The sequence below is a fragment of the Etheostoma spectabile genome, unplaced genomic scaffold (genome assembly GCF_008692095.1).
Source record: "Etheostoma spectabile isolate EspeVRDwgs_2016 unplaced genomic scaffold, UIUC_Espe_1.0 scaffold00018478, whole genome shotgun sequence".
NCBI classification, from domain to species: domain Eukaryota; kingdom Metazoa; phylum Chordata; class Actinopteri; order Perciformes; family Percidae; genus Etheostoma; species Etheostoma spectabile.
The window spans coordinates 25,054-43,659 of record NW_022604275.1 but is presented as its reverse complement, the minus strand read 5'-3'; the positions used below and the strand labels follow the sequence as shown (position 1 = coordinate 43,659).

Genomic DNA, 18,606 nt, shown 5'->3' with positions numbered 1-18,606 from the left:
ACCATTGGCGTCAGTGTCGGTGTTGCCGAAGGTCTCCGTTTGCGGCCGTTGAACTGCAACACACCCCGCAGATTCAAATCAAAACAGGTCAGAAGTTTTTCCGAGGTCTCCGTCTAGAGGCTCTGAAACGCTAGAGCAGGGGGATGAGCGGTATAAAGCCAGCCAAAGATGTTTCTTTTTTTTTTTTATATGTTTTTTTATTGAACATTGATAGTACAGGATATGCACACAGAAATAAGATTCACAAAGGACAATGTCCCACGTTATCGTTTTGTATGAGTTATTACCCCCCTCCCCCCCCCCCCCCCTACTCCCGTAACAAGTCGGACCCCATCCAAAAAGTATAAAGGATAATAATAAACAATGACAATAGCAACATAATAAGGCAAGGCAAGGCAAGGCAGCTTTATTTGTATAGCACATTTCAGCAACCAGGCAATTCAAAGTGCTTTACACAAAATCAGTTAAACAGTATAACACACAAGTAAACAGTTAAAATCACCAGCATTAAAAACCGTAAAACACAGAATAGACAGTTAAAAAAAAAGAGAAAATAAACAAAGAATAAAATTACAGTGCATCATAAGAAATTTAAAGAAATGATTAGTCATTTAAAGAAGGCAGCATCAAATAGAAGGTCTTCAGCCTTGATTTAAAAGAACTGAGAGTAGCGCGATCTACATGTTTCTGGGAGTGTTATTCCAGATATGAGAGCATAGAAACTGAAAGCTGCTTCCACCCCTGTTTAGTTCTGACTCTGGGACAGAAACCGACCTGTCCCAATGACCTGAGAGGTCCTGGTGGTTCATAGTGTAGTAGCAGAGCACATATATTTGGACCTAAACCGTTAAGTGATTTATAAAACTAGCAAAGTACTTTGAAATCAATTCTTTGAGACACAGAAGCCAGTGTAAAGACTTCAGAACTGGAGTGATGTGATCCAGTCTCTTGGTCTTAGTGAGGACTCGAGCAGCAGCGTTCTGACTCAGCTGCAGCTGTCCTGATTGATTTTTATGGAGACCTGTAAAGACCCCGTTACAGTAGTCAGTCTACTGAAGATAAAGGCATGGACAGTTTTTTTCCAAATCCTGTTGACACATAAGTCCTTTAACCCTGATATATTCTTAAGTGATAGTAGGCTGACTTTAATTGTCTTAATGGCTGTTAAAGTTCAGGTCTGAGTCCATGACACACCAAGATTTCTGGCTTTGTCTGTGGTTTTTTAACATTGTTGTTTGAAGCTGAGCGCAGACTTTTAATCGTTCCTCTCTTCTCCAAAACACCCACCTCAGTTTTTCCTTCATTTAATTTCAGAAAGTTCTGGCACATCCAGTCCGTTAATTTTGTTCGATGCACTTAGTCCAGTTTTGTATTGGACTATAGTCCCCTGGCGATAAGTTTATGTCATTTTGTTGTGTCGTCCGCATAACTATGGTAACTATTTTGTTTTTCTCCATAATCTGAGCCAGTGGAAGCATGTAGATTTAAACAGAAGAGGCCCCAAATGGAGCCTTGCGGAACTCCGCACGTCATATTTGTACCTCAGATGCATAATTACCTATAGACACAAAGTAATCCCTATTCTTTAGTAGGATTCAACCAGTTTAGTACTGAGCCAGAAAGGCCAACGCAGTTTTCCAATCGTTCTAGTAGTATGTCATGGTCACCGTGTCAAATGCAGCACTAGATCAAGTATACTAAAGATTGAATTTTGCCATTACTGTGTTAAGGTGGAATGTCTTAAAGACTTTGACAAGAGCCGTTTCAGTGCTGTGGTGTGGTCGGAAACCCGCTGAAAGGTATCAAAACTGTTGCTTAGTGACAGAAATGGTTGAGTTGTTGAAGACTACTTTTTCAATGATTTTACTTAAAACGGAAGGTTTGATATTGGCCTATAGTTGCTCATTAGTGACTTGTCTAGTTTCTTTTTTTAAGAGTGGCTTGATTACTGCGTTTTCAGGCCTGTGAAAGATACCTGAAAGAAGAGATGTGTTCACAATCTGTAGAGATCAGAAGTCAACAATTGGAACATTTTGAAAGTCCCGTTGGTAAAAATCAAGGCACAGGTCGAGGTTTTCAGATGTTGAATAATGTCCTCCAGTTTTGTATGTTTGATCGTGTGAAATTCTGGTCATATTGGAACTATTTTTGCTTGAACACTTGACAACACAATCCTGGACTTGATATGGAGGCACTGACTGTTTTCTAATCTTTTGAATTTTGTCTTTGAAGAAGGAGGCAAAGTCATTGCAGCCTTGGTGATAAAAGTTCAGATGCTACTGGTACTGGAGGTTTGTTAACCTATCAACAGTAGCAAAAAGCACGGGAATTATTATTGTTTCTAGAATAATATCAGAGAAAAGGACCTTCTTGCATTCCTCAGTTCCAAATTATAACTGCGAAGTCTCTCTTATAGTTTATAATGGACCAGGAGATTTGTTTTTTCGCCACCTTCGTTCAGCTTTCCTACACTCTCTTTTTTCTGTTCTCACCAGTAGGACATTTCCAGCATGAGTCTTTTCTTACCAGAGACAACTTTGACCTTAGTGGGAGCATGGCATCAATAACATTTGTAATTTTACAGTTGAAATTATCTACAAGCTCACCTGGGGGATAGCCCAGAGAGGGCTGGTTTGGAGGAGAAAAGCTGTATAATTTGTCACTGGTGTTTTTCAGTGATATACTTTTCTGATTATCTTTGTTGGACACTTTTGGTCACAGAGATAGTGCCGTTAAAGAAACCACAGGAATGATCTGAGAGAGCAACGTCAGTCACCACAACCTTGGAATGTTCAGACCTTTGGAGACAATCAAGTCCAGAGTGTGCCCCTTATTGTGGTTGGCTCCGTCACATGCTGAGTCAGTCCATAGTTCTCAAAAACACAACACAGCTCTTTTGTCCCCTGTCCTGGGCTGTCAACATGAATGTTAAATCACCCGCAATGATTACACAATCAAAGTTAATGCAGATAATAGACAGCATTTCAGTGAGTCATCAATGAAGGTTGCACAATATTTAGGTGGCCTGTAGATCTTTAGAAACATCGCTTGAGGGGAAGATCTTAATTGAAGAGCACATATTCAAGAAACCACAAATTCCATAACATTTTGCGTACAGTGGAATGAGTCATTAAACAAAATGGCGACTCCACCTCCTTTCTTATTCACTCTATTCTCACTCATAAACTGAGTTAGGGGGAGCTGACTCGATGAGAACAGCAGCGCTGTTATTATGGTCTAACCAGTTTCAGTTAAAAACATAAATCTAGATTGTGCTTAGTAATAAAATCATTGATTAAAAATGATTTTCCTGCCAAGACCCTGACGTTAGTAAGGCTAGTGTTAGAGTGTTTTCATTTTTTGGGACAGGCTGTAGCTGACGAGGAATGGATCTTTTGCTAAGTTTGCAGTTAAGTGCTTATTCACCATTCTTTTTCCTATTACCTATCACAACAGAAATTGAGGAAGAATTGAATCCACAGGGCCCGGGCTTGTCTTGAAAGAGTCATTAGTATCACTAGTCCTGCAGCCAAGCCCGGCACTATCAGATAGTGCTTGCCAGATTTTGCACACAAGCGTCCTTATCAGTCTGGGGGGAAGGAGTTTTCTGACATCCTGTAGTGGTGCTTGGCGTTTTACTTTTGCCCGGGGTTGAGCCATGGGGTAGGAAGGGGTGCATAATTGATGGGGAAATAAGGGAAAGGGTGTGTGGAGACATCAGTAGAGACAGCGTGAATCCTCAGAAGTTTCGGGGTTGGGAAGGTTTGAGGGGTGCTGGACGGTGAAGAGTGGATTGAGGTTTCGTGTCTCTGCTCTCTGGTCTCCCATGGTCAAATCTTTGCACAGGGGCGGGGCTGTGCTGGATCACTGCCGCACTTTGTTGTGGTCTTCCTTTTGTTTTGGTGACCTTGGCAGAGGAGCAGATGTGTAGCGCAGAAAGTAAAGCTTGTTATAGTAATATATAGTGTACTGAGTAATAAAAAGGAACACAGATAAACAAAAAAAATAAATAAACGTAAGCTCACCATTGTAGAAATTATGTACTGCACACTATAGTTCTCATGGACGAATAACACAACGTAAGTGCTAGACGGTTGCTAAGTGGGCACAGTTTTAAGCTTACCCAAATACTTCAGCACTGAACCCCAGACAGAAAAGAATTTGTCCCTGGACCCCCTGAGAGTGTATTTTATTTTCTCTAACTGTAGAGCTGCATTAGGTCATTAAACACAGAGATACATTGGTGGATGTTTAGCTTTCCAATGCAATAATTCTCCTGCGTGCAAGCAATGTTGTAAAAGCAATGATGGTTTTATCTTTTTTCCTTATTGTCGAGTATCTACTGTCAGTAGTGCCAAATATGGCCATTACTGCATTAGGTTGTAGTGTCAATACCAAGGGCTTCTGACAGTGTTTTAAAGATTACAGACCAGTACGATGCTAGGGCCGAGCACGACCAAACCATATGGGTCAGGTCGGCAGGAGTGGTTCGACATCTGTCGCAGGTTGCATCTATGTCAGGATATTTTAGCAAGTCTGTCTTTGGAATAGTGGATGCGATGTACAATCTTAAATTGTATTATACTTAATTTGGCACATGAAGTGCTGTCATTCACTCTTAGCAGAGCACTGTCCAAATGCCTTCTTCAAGCCCCCTCCCAGCTCATTCTCCCAGTCCACTTGATCTTTGCAAGAGTCGTATTTTTAAAGGAAGATATACAGTTGTAGATTCTTGAAATAGTCCTTTAAGTTGAAAGTAGTTTCTAACAGGGCGTCTAAACCTGAAAATGATGGTACATATGGAAAGTTGGGATCATGATGCTGAAGGAAGTGACGGGCTTGGGAATATCGGAAAAGGCTAGATCGTGGGAGGTCAATTTATGTGTAGGTCATCAAGCTAGGGAAGATACCGTTTATATACATATCTTTAAATCTGTAATACCTTGGCTTTGCCAGAAAGTAAATTCAGAGTCTAATCTAGCTGGAGAAAAAGATGGTTATTATGTATGGGACTTAGATGAGAAGATTATTGAACCCGAAGCTACGTCTAAGTTGAACCATATTTTAAGGGTATTTACGACTACTGGATTGTCTGTGAATTGAGAAATAGAGATGGGAAAGGTGGAGGTGACCAAGCTCCGAGAGAAGTTGAAGTGCAAGATGCAGCTTCAAAATGGCACCAGTCTGTATCCGGAGTGTGGAGCCAGTGCATGATTTTTTGAACATTGAGGCCCAATAATAATAAAAAGTTTGGAAGAGCTAAGCCACCCTGCATTTTAGGCCTCTGTAACAGTTCCAGTCGTATTCTAGGTTTCTTCCCGCCCCACAAAATGAATGAAGATCTTATCAATAGATTTAAAGTAAGATTTTAGGGAGGTAAAGTGGAATACACTGAAACAGGTAGAGAAACTTGGGAAGCACATTCATTTTTATACAATTCACTTTTCCTGCTAAAGATAAGTGAAGTGTCTTCCATTTGTCCAGGTCTGATTGACTCTCTCAAATAACGGATAAAGTTTTCTTGTAAAGCTTCTGATGTCCTTGTAATGTTGATGCCCAAATATCTAAAGCCGTTCCTAGACATTCTGAAAGGTAGAATGTTGTCTTGTATTTGAAGAGCCAGGTCATTAACAGGGTAACATTCACTTTTACTAAATTCAGTTTGTACCCAGAGAAAGCACCAAATCTCCTCAAGGCACGAATCACATGGGGGGCACTTGAAACAGGGTCTGATACATACAATAATAAATCATCTGCGTACAGAGAGACTCTATGCTCCCCCCCCCCCCCCCCCCCCCCTTTGGATTCCACTTAGCAAGGTAATGATTTGAGTGAAATGGACAAGGGCTCTATGGCCAGGGCAAATAGCAGTGCTGATAGGGCAGCCCTGACGGGTGCCTCTTGACAGTCGAAAATACCGAGAGCGCCTACCATTTGTAATTACTGAGGCCTTGGGTGAGGTATATAAATTTTAATCCATGAGACGAAGTTAGGACCGTAACCAAATTTCTTCAGGCATGTAAGTAAATATCCCCATTCTACCCTGTCAAAGGCTTTCTCTGCATCAAGTGCGATGACCACCTCGGGGACCGCATTGAGTGCAGGGAGTGAATAGTATTCAATAGCCGGCGGACATTTGTAAATGAATGGCGCCCCAAGATAAAACCAGTCTGATCAGCAGAGATTACGTCATGCATTGTGGCTTCTAAGCGTAAGGCAAGGCCTAAGATGTTTCTTTTTAAACCCAAATGTGGCAGTGTAAATGTAGCCTTTTGAGTTCCAGCACTAATGTTGGGTGATCACGTCTGGCTGACTGTTGTTGTTCCAGTTCCATCCCAAATGCATTGGAGAGGGTTAAGGTCAGTGCTGTGTGCAGGCCAGTCACTTCTTCCATGCCAAACTGGGAAAAATATTCTCCTTGGAGTTGGCTTTGTGGGGACATTGTCATGTTATAAGGGAAAACAAACTGTTGACACAGTGAAAGAACTACTCTAAAATATTGTATGCTGGAGAATTAACAAATCCCTTTTATTGGAACTAATCGACCCCAAACCGGAAAAACAGACTTAAACCAACAGTACACAGTATGTTCACATACATTTGTCCATTTAATATAATTAATGTAACTTTTTCAGCCTAGAAAAAATATTCCTTTCCCCTGGACCACGCCACGAAAAACAGCCCCAGATCAAGAGCACATTTAAGTACATGGACAGAGATGTCCACATAATTTTGGCCACTTTGTCTGAATATTAAATGAAGAGACTGCCCCCACTGTAGGTGGTAAAATAAGAGTTGAATGTGAAATGATCAGTCATTCTTCTAGGTTCTCCATCTGAGATCATTTTGAAATTGGTGACATTAAATGATTCCTCATTTTACTGAGAACTGCTAGAATGCCCTGAAGGCAACAGCTGACTACTGTGCCAGACCTGCTGCCAAAATATTAGGTTGGCTTACAGGTCACTATGTTTGTGCTCCTCCTCTGGACATTATAGTGATCACCAACTAAACAGATTCTTTCTTGTATTTAGTTGCATCGATAAGCTCATTAAATGCCAAAGAATTATATAAATCACACTTGTAAATGGCTTTAATAATTTGACATTTTATTAGATAGTTTGTTTGGTGTGAAGTTATTTCAAAACTCCTTACAATTTGCAATAAAATTTCTTAAATATGTACTTATATATATGTATACTTATATAAAGCTATAGTTCCGAGAGGGGAAATATCTTCAAATGAATTCACAGATTCACCTTAACTCAACCAGACACTAATTTATCTTTTGTTTCCCAAACAATACAAAGCTCTTAACAAGTGGAACGTTCCACTTGTTAAGAGCTATAATACTATATTTTTAACAAATTTCATGGGATTAAAATTACATTTTTATAACATTTTTTTTTAAATAAAATACTTCAATTAATTAAATGACATAACATAAGTAGGCCTAAGCTTTAAATTATTTAGCTGATGGTAATCCATAAGCCTTCCAGACTTCTTCACTTTTACTCTTTCATTTCCGTTGTCATTTAGCTACAGAGCCTACCTAACCTGTGAATTAATAAATATAGCCTAACTCAAACGTCTCAAAGTCTCTATGTTATAATTGTATAGTCAGTTAAGCAATAATTTGGTTAATTTTGATTAATGCATTTTTAAAATTGGATATTTGAGTTATGGGTCCGAGACTTGCAACTCATTTTGCTCAGAGCTAAGCTTTTACCGGATGGACCAGACACGATCTTTGACTGGACCCACTTAGCTCATAATCTTTTTATTATCACTCTTATTTGACAGTTATCACGGAAGTCTTGTATTTCTTCTCTCCTCCCTGTTTCTATGGAAACAGGGCTGGTCAAGGTGGAGCCCTGGCTGGCGTGTTCTCCGTGGATGGGGAGCGGTGGAGAAAGTACGTTAACGGCGAGTTTACGGAAACTTCTCCTCCGCCGACACAAGGAAGCTGACGGCGGCTCGTTTTTCTCACCTGGCCGTGGGACCGCGAGACAGTTCAAAGAAGAACCTGTTAGCGTTGAACTCGAAATGGAAACAAGTGTTTAGGGAACAGCAATTGTGTTGTGTGTGTGTGTAGGCTTTCTGGAGAAACATATATTCGGACGGTTCGCGGTATTTTATCCGTTGTAATTAAAGCAGTTTTCTGTAGCACGGACTAAATTCCAGCTCCTTCTAAGGACCAGGGCAGCCAACTGAAGACACCATGAAAAATGATGCATCATGGAATCTGACAATCTAAACTTTGAGCAACAATTTCATATCGGGGAGACTGACAGCATGGGAAGCAGCAGAGACGAGGCGGTGACACACTAACGTTGATGAAAAAGCCTCCCTCTCTTTGATTTGTTGCGAATGTTTGACTCTTATGTTCGTGAACGTTACACGCACCTAAAGGACCTGGGCGACGGGGCAGTGTGTGTTGGGATGCTTCTTCTCCATTTATTGTCAGGTGTCAGTTTTGGTTTCTCCAGAAAGATCTGTGCTATCCCAGAATGGCTCGATTTGATGACGAACTGTCTAGCCGCTATGGAGGCATGTGCCCCGCGGGCCCGGCCAGGGGGGCCAGCCGGCTGCCGGGGCCTCCGGGGGTCCAGAGGATGTACAAGCAGACGATGGCCCAGAGAGCCAGGACCATGGCTATTTACAACCCCATTCCAGTCAAACACAGCTGCCTCTCCGTTAACCGCTCTCTGTTCATCTTCAGTGAGGATAATATCATACGGAAATATGCCAAAAGATCACGGAATGGCCATATCCTTACGGTCTAGTCCAACCATCATACACGTCGGTCCATCCCGTGATCATTATGTCTATTTAAGGTCCTTTGTTTACCGGCAGAAGATGTAGGCTGTTTAGGTAATGATACACTATCTAACTATATTTCTCCTCAGAGAAAAGACAACTCCGATAGAAAATTGATTAGCAATTACCAAAAGCTAGACCTCTTTGGGAAGAATCAGTGGATTTGCTTGGTGTTTTTTTAACTTATGTTTGACTTAATTTTATAAATTTGTTTTATGCCACGTGTTCTACTACATGGGTTTCTTGTTGAGGTATTTTTATTTTCTTACTCTCATTTGAAAAAGAATGTGTGCTCTTAATCCAGGAAGATTTCTGTTGTGGGCAGACTGAATGAAACCTCGGGTCAGGCATCAACAGGCATCAACTCGTTCTGTCCTCATGATGAATTGATTACTTGGGTTAAGATATAACACACATGGAGGTTTAAAGCTGTTTTATGGACTTCTTGACGACACTGTTGTGCAGGTTTACTTGGTAGACCCTTGTCTCTGACGTTTCATTGTGAAGGCTGTAGTCTGCAGATGGTGCTCTCCAGGGTGCTGAACTCCCAGCAAACGGCACGCTGGCCTCAGCACCAAGGCGGTGGCAAACTGCATGGGTGTGACACCAGACACACAGGCTGTCGCAATAAAATGCAGCAGGATGCAGCTTTCAAATCCTACTTTCTGGGGAAAAGCTGTCATATGTTAATGAGTGTTATAGGTGTTGGAAGACACTGGTTGGTTACCCCCGGTGCTGAGCAGAGATTGATGCAGTGCATAACTGAGCCCTTTATCCTGATGCAGAGCAATCATTGCAACACTGCAGGAGGATCTATTGTGGCCCCGAGCATCTGGAGGCCCAGTGGCCAGCTGTCTCTCCTGCGGATGTCCTCCTCCTGGCAGAGCTGGAACTGTCCTGAGGGGATGTTGGAATAGCCAATAATCTGCACAACTTGGTGTATAATATCTTGAAAAAATAAGAATAATAAACTCTCCTGTTATACAATACTGCAGGAATGTTACATACTGATGAGGGTCCCAACATCTTTTAATTGACAGGAAAAGAGAAGATGTGGGAACTTGCTTTTAGGGAGGACTGTATGTCTAAAGTATACATACAACTAGCTCACCAACTAGTTTGTGGATATTGGCGTTAAAAGGAAAAGCCACCAAATGGACGCATTAAGTTCATTTTAACTGCTCGTGAGGACTAGTCAGCCGCTGACAACTGTTATGTAATGTCTTCTGTTGCTCTGGAGGGAGCTTTCCACAGTCTGAGAAAATGACCCTGGTGATGTAATCAGGGTAATCTCAGCCTGGGCTTGTGACTTTAAAAATTTAACAGGAAGTCTGCATCTTAAATTAGGTCTGTGGGGTTTGAAAGTCAGCTTTAATGAGGCAGGGTGGGGGCTGATGGGAGTGGATGCTCTAATGAAAGATCCCATGCAGTATGTTTTATTTTATTGCAGCATTGCATTCTGGGCTTTTATAGTTTGTTGCCTCTTTCATGGATTTCTCCTTGTATGACAGAAAGAAGCTCTTGTCTTTTAATTATAAAAAACTGACACCAAAGCTGATATTTATTATTAATGCATGAGCTAGCCAAAATATCTGCTATGAAATTTAACTGCTGCTTCAAAAAATGTGTGTCATGTGTTCATGTTAGACCTTGTGTCTTATTGTTAGACCTTATGTCTTATTGTTAGACCATATATCTTATTGTTAGACCTTATGTCTTATTATTAGACCTTATGTCTTAGTATTTGTTGGAAAAACGCACCACCAAACACAACGCAACAACTTAGGTGAAAAAGTATGTGTCCAGTAGTGTTTTTGGAGTTTAGGGAGGATTTTCTTTCCATTTTTCATTGGAATTTGATTGTATTGAATTGGATGTGTTGGTTTAATGGTGTGATTTGTGTTTGCATGCGTAGAGACCATTGCATTTGATTTCCATGAGAGTTCCTTAACATTTTCACTCCATTTGAGTACATGATCCTGGCCACCATTATTGCAAACTGCATTGTGCTGGCCTTGGAGCAACACCTACCGGCGTCAGACAAAACACCAATGTCAGAGCGTTTGGTAAGTTGCTTTCCATTTCCTTCTGTACAGCTCTTCATGTCTCATAGAATAGTAAAGATCCCCACACTGTGATGTTTTGCTCTGTCTGAAAAAGTGTTAATGGATTTGGAAATTTAAAAGCCAAAGTGCCTTAAGTGAAAGTAAAAAAATGTAAAATATGAGCGGAAAACATGCAGCAATAGTTCTTCTTTATGAACTGCTCAACATTTGGATTTATGTTAAACATTGTTTTAAAAACAAAGAAGAATGACGTTTCATTTTTTTTCGGCCCTTCCTCAGCAGTCAGAGCCCTGCAGTGCTGCCTTTGATCCCCCTGTGTGTCATTACCTCAGGTTACCCCTGCTACGCCCTTCCCCCACCCCAGATCTCGTGTTGAATCTTTCCACTAAAGAAACAACTGCCGTGAACCGCTCTGTCAAATCAAAGAGTTGGTGGTGGCAGGGGCAGTGCTGTTACGAATACGAATAAAATGTCACTCCTGGAACCAAAGCAGCCTCTGAGCTGCCCGCTTTCATCGATCCACTCCCTGAGAGGGGCTGAACCCTATCTGATGGACATACCACAGAGTTTGTGATGATATGACGTGATCAAATGTGTCATCAGGATAGTGTCCCTGCATTATATAACCTCCTATACAGCTTTTCTACCTTACCAAACTATTATCTATAACCTCAATAAGCATTCTGGAGACAAATTAGTGTGTCTTGACTCTTGTCAGGGAGCTGTGTGTGGTAGGGCTGCAACTAACAATATTTTCATTATTGATTAATCTGCCTCTTATTTTCTCTATTAATTAATTCATTGTTTAGTTGACCTGATAGCTTTCTTAAGAAAAAAGGAATTGAAGTACTGCAATGTGGTTACTGGACAGGCCGTAGCAGGGTTTTTAATACCTCCTCACACCAAAAACAATGTATCTAAAAAAACAAATCAACTAACTCATTTGAAATATACTGGATCTATTAATACTGGAATCCCCTTATATGCACCATGGGTAATTTGTCAATCAGAGGACATGACTTCAGTGTCCTCACTATTACTAGTTCCTAAGAGTTCTTGATGAAGCATCTGATACAGCGTTGTAGATGCTCATGGGACATTGAATCTTAAGCTGTTAAGGAACATCATATGGACCCTAAATGTTATTGGAGGTTGATGACATTGACTGGCCAATTTAGATTGTATTGAGACGCCAGATGGAAGTCTGTGATTTTAGAATCCTCCTAACTCTACTCTTCTTTTTTTAACAGGACGACACAGAGCCCTATTTTATCGGATATTTTGTTTTGAGGCTGGCATCAAGATCATCGCCCTGGGCTTTGCCTTTCACAAAGGAACCTATCTACGTAATGGCTGGAATGTAATGGACTTTGTGGTGGTCCTAACAGGGTGAGTAGCACTGGCCTAATGGCTTATACAGCTGCTAACTGACAGAGCGTATGGGCAGCAGCGATTAATGGCAGGAGGGGAGAGCTCTGGTGTGTGTGTGCGTGCGTGCGTGCGTGCGTGCGTGCGTGCGTGCGTGCGTGCGTGCGTGCGTGCGTGCGTGCGTGCGTGTGTGTGTGTGTGTGTGTGTGGTGTGTGTGTGTAGGCATACATGGTTTACAAGACCAATTTCAGGTTTACTCACCAGCATTACGAGACCAATCGGTTACGGAACCGATTTTGATGGTCTCGTAAACATAAATCTTTTTGATGCTATAACTATTGAATATTAATTATATAAGGCATTATGAATACATTGTGATTACATAGATCTAGTGCTAACAGTTAATATAGTTGTTCACTTACAGTATGGCCACCCCCTGCCTTTCTGATGTTCATACATATTGGTCTCACAAGGCAGGATGGGTTTGTGAGACCAAGACGTGTGTGTCCAACAGCGCCCCAGAGGCTGCAAGAGACATTGCAAGTTATACACGTTTCCGCGAAAATACACACAATGACGCGCCAATTTTACCACACACGCGGGAAATTCAGCGGGCTTGCGTGTGGACATGCCGGGAAGACGGGATGAACTTCGAAAAGTAAGACTTTCATATTTTATATTTTATAAATATATGACTGACAGCATTGATGGACTTAAAGAAGCTTTAGTTTATATAATTAATAATAATTTACTTGTGTAAATAATGTAGGTCATGACTATTTTACTACATATTTCTTACTTTTTTTTTGTACTAATTATTTATTGTTCTCTATTCTTTTCTTATTGCTGGTCTACATTCTATCTTATCTATTGCCAGCATGAATGAATGTTAATGCTGGATCTGGATTCACTGGATCCGCTGTCAGCTAGCTAACAGCGCTAGCTTCTGAAAGAGTAAAATCCATTTTGTTTAGCTAGCTAGCGATGAAGAGACTGACGGTGTTATGTCGATATCAGGGATAGCCCAGCTTAGAAAAATCTTGGCCACCCTTTCAGCCTCTTTGTGTGAACGCGGATGTTTCGACCGTCGAAGGAAATGACAAGCGTTAATTTGATTGAAATAGAAATAGCACTTCAAATCCTGTCTGTGTTTTTTAAACCGTTTAACAAGACGATCTTGAACGCGACGTTTGACTTCCAGTAGTTCCCTCCCCTGGCCTGAACCCCATTCCGCTGTGAAGCTAGGTTTGTGGGAGAGGGCATTTTGTTGGTTTTGTGTTTTAAAAAAACGCAGTGTCCCTTTTTGTGTCACGGGAGAACGTGTCTCCCGTTGTTTGCATCTCGTCTGTTAGCCGGAGTGGAGCTGGTGTAAACGGCTTTAGCACTGCAGCTAGCTGGTAAGCTAATTCTGTCATCACAGTTACTGTCAGGGTTTCAGTCATATTCGGCGAAGCAATTGGCTTTTTGTAGCGGTTTGGCTGCTGGCTTTCGGACGCTCTGTTGTACATGGCTTTGCTCGCGAGCGATGGAAGCTGCGGAGGGGGACGTTTTAAAAAAGCTTAACGTGGTTTAATGTACCTAAACAACGATCAATCATCACCATATTTCTCTCACATATTGCTCCTCTTTTTTGACAGTTTTACTGGTTAAGAGGAGCAATATGTGAGAGAAATATGGTGATATAATATGTGAAGTTAAGCTTTTTCACTTTAAGCTTTTCCTTACATCCCTTAATGAAGCAGACACCTTAATGTCAGCTACCGTCCATAGGACTTTGGGTCCGATTTTTTTGACAGTTTTCACTGGTTATGAGGAGCAATATGTGAGAGAAAATTTTTAATAATTGATCGTTATTTAGGTACATTAAGCCACGTTAAGCTTTTTCACGTTAAGCCTTTCCTCGCCATAGACACCAATGAAGAGAAAACGTTAACGTGAGCTAACTTCTATAATCGTTGGATTTGAGTTTCGTTTTTTTGACAGGCTTAAGGGTTCATGACAAGATATAGCCATGATAAATATGTTGATGATTGATCGTTGTTTAGATACATTAACCACGTTAAGCTTTTTCACGTTTCACGTTTTAGAATGTCCCTGCGGAGGCACCGCTTTCATTTGAGGGGTTTGTTGTTTTTGCATACATATTGTTGCTCTATATTCGCGAATTATCGTTATGGGCATATAAACTAGTTTTGTACCGAGTTTAGACCTGGGTTCCATCAAGAAGGAGGTTTAACAAACCCTGATGTCTGAGTAGATTTACCCTGAGATGGGAAACTAAGTTGTCGGTTTCAGAACAGCTGATATGAGTTTGGTCAATCAACTCGGAGTAGTTCGATCACGCCCGCGCACAACCACAATAAAGGCAGGATGAATGGAGCCACGACACGATGTTACCATTAACAACCACAACAAACTGGTTGACGGAAATACAGCAACATCATTACCTAATTATATTAAATAATCTTTTAATTTCAAAGGTTTACATCATTAAATAATAATAATAATAATATAATAATAATTAAATAATAACCGACTGCAGAACTCATTTTTAATGGCTATTACTGGTTTGTGTCCAGGGAACATTACAAAAAGTTTAAAACATTTAAGAGCGGTCACGCTGAAATGTCGGGGCTTTAATATCATCTCCCCACATGACCCCCTGCAAAGTAAGCAGCTTTTTCATCAACGGGACCGTCGACACAAGAAAATGCCATATTTTTAGAAAATAAAAAGTTTTATATTCTGCTTAACACAGTTAATTTTACTGTTACTGTTTTTTCATTCATGTAGATAACAAACTGTGGTAAATTTCATCTGGTACAGATTGAATGAATGAATGAGGAAATGAAAGAGCGCTGTGTTAGAGAGAGACGAGAGAAACTCAAAGAACCCTCCTCCCGACCAGGTTAGGTTCACAGGCTCGTTTACCATAAAACTGACTCTTAGTTGGAGGTTTTCCTGAAACAAAAAAGCCAGAGTTTCCCTCATCTCAGGGTTGGACTCAGAGTTTGTTGAACCTCCTGTCTGGAATATCCCTCTGGTCTAAGATTGAAGCAAATGTCATCATTGCTTGTCCCTGAACTGCTGCCTGATGGGCACGTCTGGCTTGAGCTGTGTCGGTGCCTAGCATAATACCAAACCTAAATGAGTTTTTGATAATGCTGTATATTTTTAAGGACTGACTTGACATATATTTTACAGTGAGGCGAGGCAGACTAGACCCCATTTGTGATGCACAAAATCACGTAAGACTGCAGAAGGAGAAAGCGTTGTGTTTCTGGAGATACATCAACCCCATCAAAGGTAGTTTTTTGCTTTAAAACCTGTGTGTACTTGCTTAGTGTAATGGCTGGATTTGAGATTCGAAGATGTCTTTTATCTCAAAGCCCCAAATCCCATATGCTTGAATCTTATTAATTCCCTTTCAGTTTTAGTTTGTTTTTAGCTCAGTTTTAGTCATTTTTAGTCAATTGTGGTCAGATTTTTGCACACAGCAGCCATTTTTTCCCGCAGTTTTGCTCAAGAGGTTTGTCTCCTCAAAATCCAGTTTTGCATGATTTTAAATATAGGCTTATGACTAAAGCAGTTATAGGGTCAACTTTCACAATGTTTTTCACATGTGTATGCCTTTTCGCATCAGGAAAAACAGTAAATATTGTTAATCTGTACAGTAATGTAGATATATGTGATGAGTGAGTTGCAGATTATGAATTTCACCTTTTTTTCACATGATTGTCTTTTTTATCACAATTTTAAATTTTCTATCTAATATTTCCTTTTTTTTACACTTTGTTTTTACTTCACTGTTATTCGTTTATTAATTGATTAGGGAGAGTGTGTTTGCATTGAAGCCAATTCCTAAGGCCCCAAATCCCAATAGCTAATCTTATTAAATTCCTTTTTCAGTTCTAGTTGTTTTTTTCAGCTCAGTTTTTGTTGTTTTTGGTCACTTGTGGTCGATTTTTGCACACAGCAGCCATGTTTTCCCGAGTCTTGCTCAAGAGGTTTGTCATTCACTTCAGTGTAGATTTAACACAGGAAGTGCTTTTAAAATACCTGAACCCATGCTAACTTACAGCTTCTGATTAATGACTAAGATTCAGTATGGCTTGTTTGTTTTTTGTGTTTGCACATGGTCATGTTTTTGAGACCGGTGTTTGGCAGTGAGGCCTACAGTGAGACAGTGTGAACCAATACTTTGAGATATGAACTTTTGTGTTTTTTGTGTTTGCATGGTCATGGTTTTTTGAGACCGGTGTTTGGCATGTGAGCCTACAGTGAGACAGTGTGAACCAATACTTTAAATATTAGACTTGTGTGTTTTTTTGTGTTTCCATGGTCATGGTTTTTAGACCGGTGTTTGGCATGTGAGGCCTACAGTGAGACAGTGTGAACCAATACTTTAAGATATTAGACTTGTGTGTGCTTTTGTGTGGCCAGTGATGGTTATAACCACAGCGTGAGCTACAAGGCCATGCAGTAAAATATAGTATGTCACATCACAGTTTTGCATGATTTTAAATATTGGCTTATGACAAAAGCAGTTATAGGTCAAATTTCACAATGTTTTCATCAGTTATGCCTTTTGCTTTCTCATCAAGGAAAAACAGATATTGTGAATCTGTACAGTAATGTAGAATATGTGATGAGTGAGTTAGCAGATTTTATGAATTTCACCTTTTTTTTTTCACATGATTGTCTTTTTTATCACAATTTAAATTTTCTATCTAATATTTCACTTTTTTTTTTTACACTTTTTTTTATTAACTGTATTCGTTTATTAATTGATAGGGAGAGGTGTGTTTGCATTGAAGCCATTCATAAAGGCCCCCAATCCCAATATGCTTGAATCTTATTAAATTCCCTTTTTCAGTTCTAGTTGTTTTTTTAGCTCAGTTTTAGTTGTTTTTGGTCAATTGTGGTCAGATTTTTGCACACAGCAGCCATGTTTCCCGCAGTCTTGCTCAAAGAGGTTTGTCAGTCCACTGTCAGTGTAGATTTAACACAGGAAGTGCTTTAAAATGACCTGAAACAATGCTAACTTACAGCTTCTGTATATGACTAAGATTCAGTATGGCTTGTGTGTTTTTTGTGTTTGCATGGTCATGGTTTTTGAGACCGGTGTTTGGCATGTGAGGCCTACAGTGAGACAGTGTGACCAATACTTTAGAGATTAGACTTGTGTGTTTTTGTGTTTCCATGGTCATGGTTTTTGAGACCGGTGTTGGCATGTGAGGCCTACAGTGAGACAGTGTGACCAATACTTTAAGATATTAGACTGTGTGTTTTTTGTGTTTCCATGGTCATGGTTTTTGAGACCGGTGTTTGGCATGTGAGGCCTACAGTGAGACAGTGTGAACCAATACTTTAAGATATTAGACTTGTGTGTGTTTTTGTGTGGCCAGTGATGGTTTATAACCACAGCGTGAAGCATACAAGGCCATGCAGTAAATATAGTATGTCACATCACAGTTTTGCATGATTTTAAATATTGGCTTATGACAAAAGCAATTATAGGGTCAAATTTCACAATGTTTTCATCAGGTTATGCCTTTTCTCATCAAGGAAAAACAGTAAATATTGTGAATCTGTACAGTAATGTAGAGATATGTGATGAGTGAGTTAGCAGATCTTATGAATTTCACCTTTTTTTTTCACATGATTGTCATTTTTTATCACAATTTAAATTTTTCTATCTAATAATTTCACTTTTTTTTTACACTTGTTTTTATTAACTGTTATTCGTTTATTAATTGATAGGGAGAGGTGTGTTTGCATTGAAGCCAATTCATAAAGGCCCCCAAATCCCAATATGCTTGAATCTTATTAAATTCCCTTTTTCAGTTCTAGTTGTTTTTTTAGCTCAGTTTTTTGTTGTTTTTGGTCAATTGTGGTCAGATTTTTGCACACAGCAGCCATGTTTCCCGCAGTCTTGCTCAAAGAGGTTTGTCAGTCCACTGTCAGTGTAGATTTAAACACAGGAAGTGCTTTAAAATGACCTGAAACAATGCTAACTTACAGCTTCTGTATATGACTAAGATTCAGTATGGCTTGTGTGTTTTTTGTGTTTGCATGGTCATGGTTTTTGAGACCGGTGTTTGGCATGTGAGGCCTACAGTGAGACAGTGTGAACCAATACTTTGAGATATTAGACTTGTGTGTTTTTTGTGTTTGCATGGTCATGGTTTTTGAGACCGGTGTTTGGCATGTGAGGCCTACAGTGAGACAGTGTGAACCAATACTTTAAGATATTAGACTTGTGTGTTTTTTGTGTTTCCATGGTGGTTTTTGAGACCGGTGTTTGGCATGTGAGGCCTACAGTGAGACAGTGTGAACCAATACTTTAAG

At 40.1% G+C, this 18,606-nt stretch overlaps 1 protein-coding gene across 1 annotated transcript in view; it reads left to right on the top strand.

Annotated features, from left to right (window-relative positions):
* The first annotated feature begins 15,465 nt into the window (after positions 1–15,465).
* Positions 15,466–18,606, top strand: part of LOC116680494 (uncharacterized) — a 27,152-nt gene continuing 24,011 nt past the window's right edge. The window contains exon 1 of the mRNA XM_032509498.1: positions 15,466–15,561. The gene's annotated coding sequence lies outside the window, so the exon portion shown is untranslated. The remainder of the gene's footprint in view (positions 15,562–18,606) is intronic.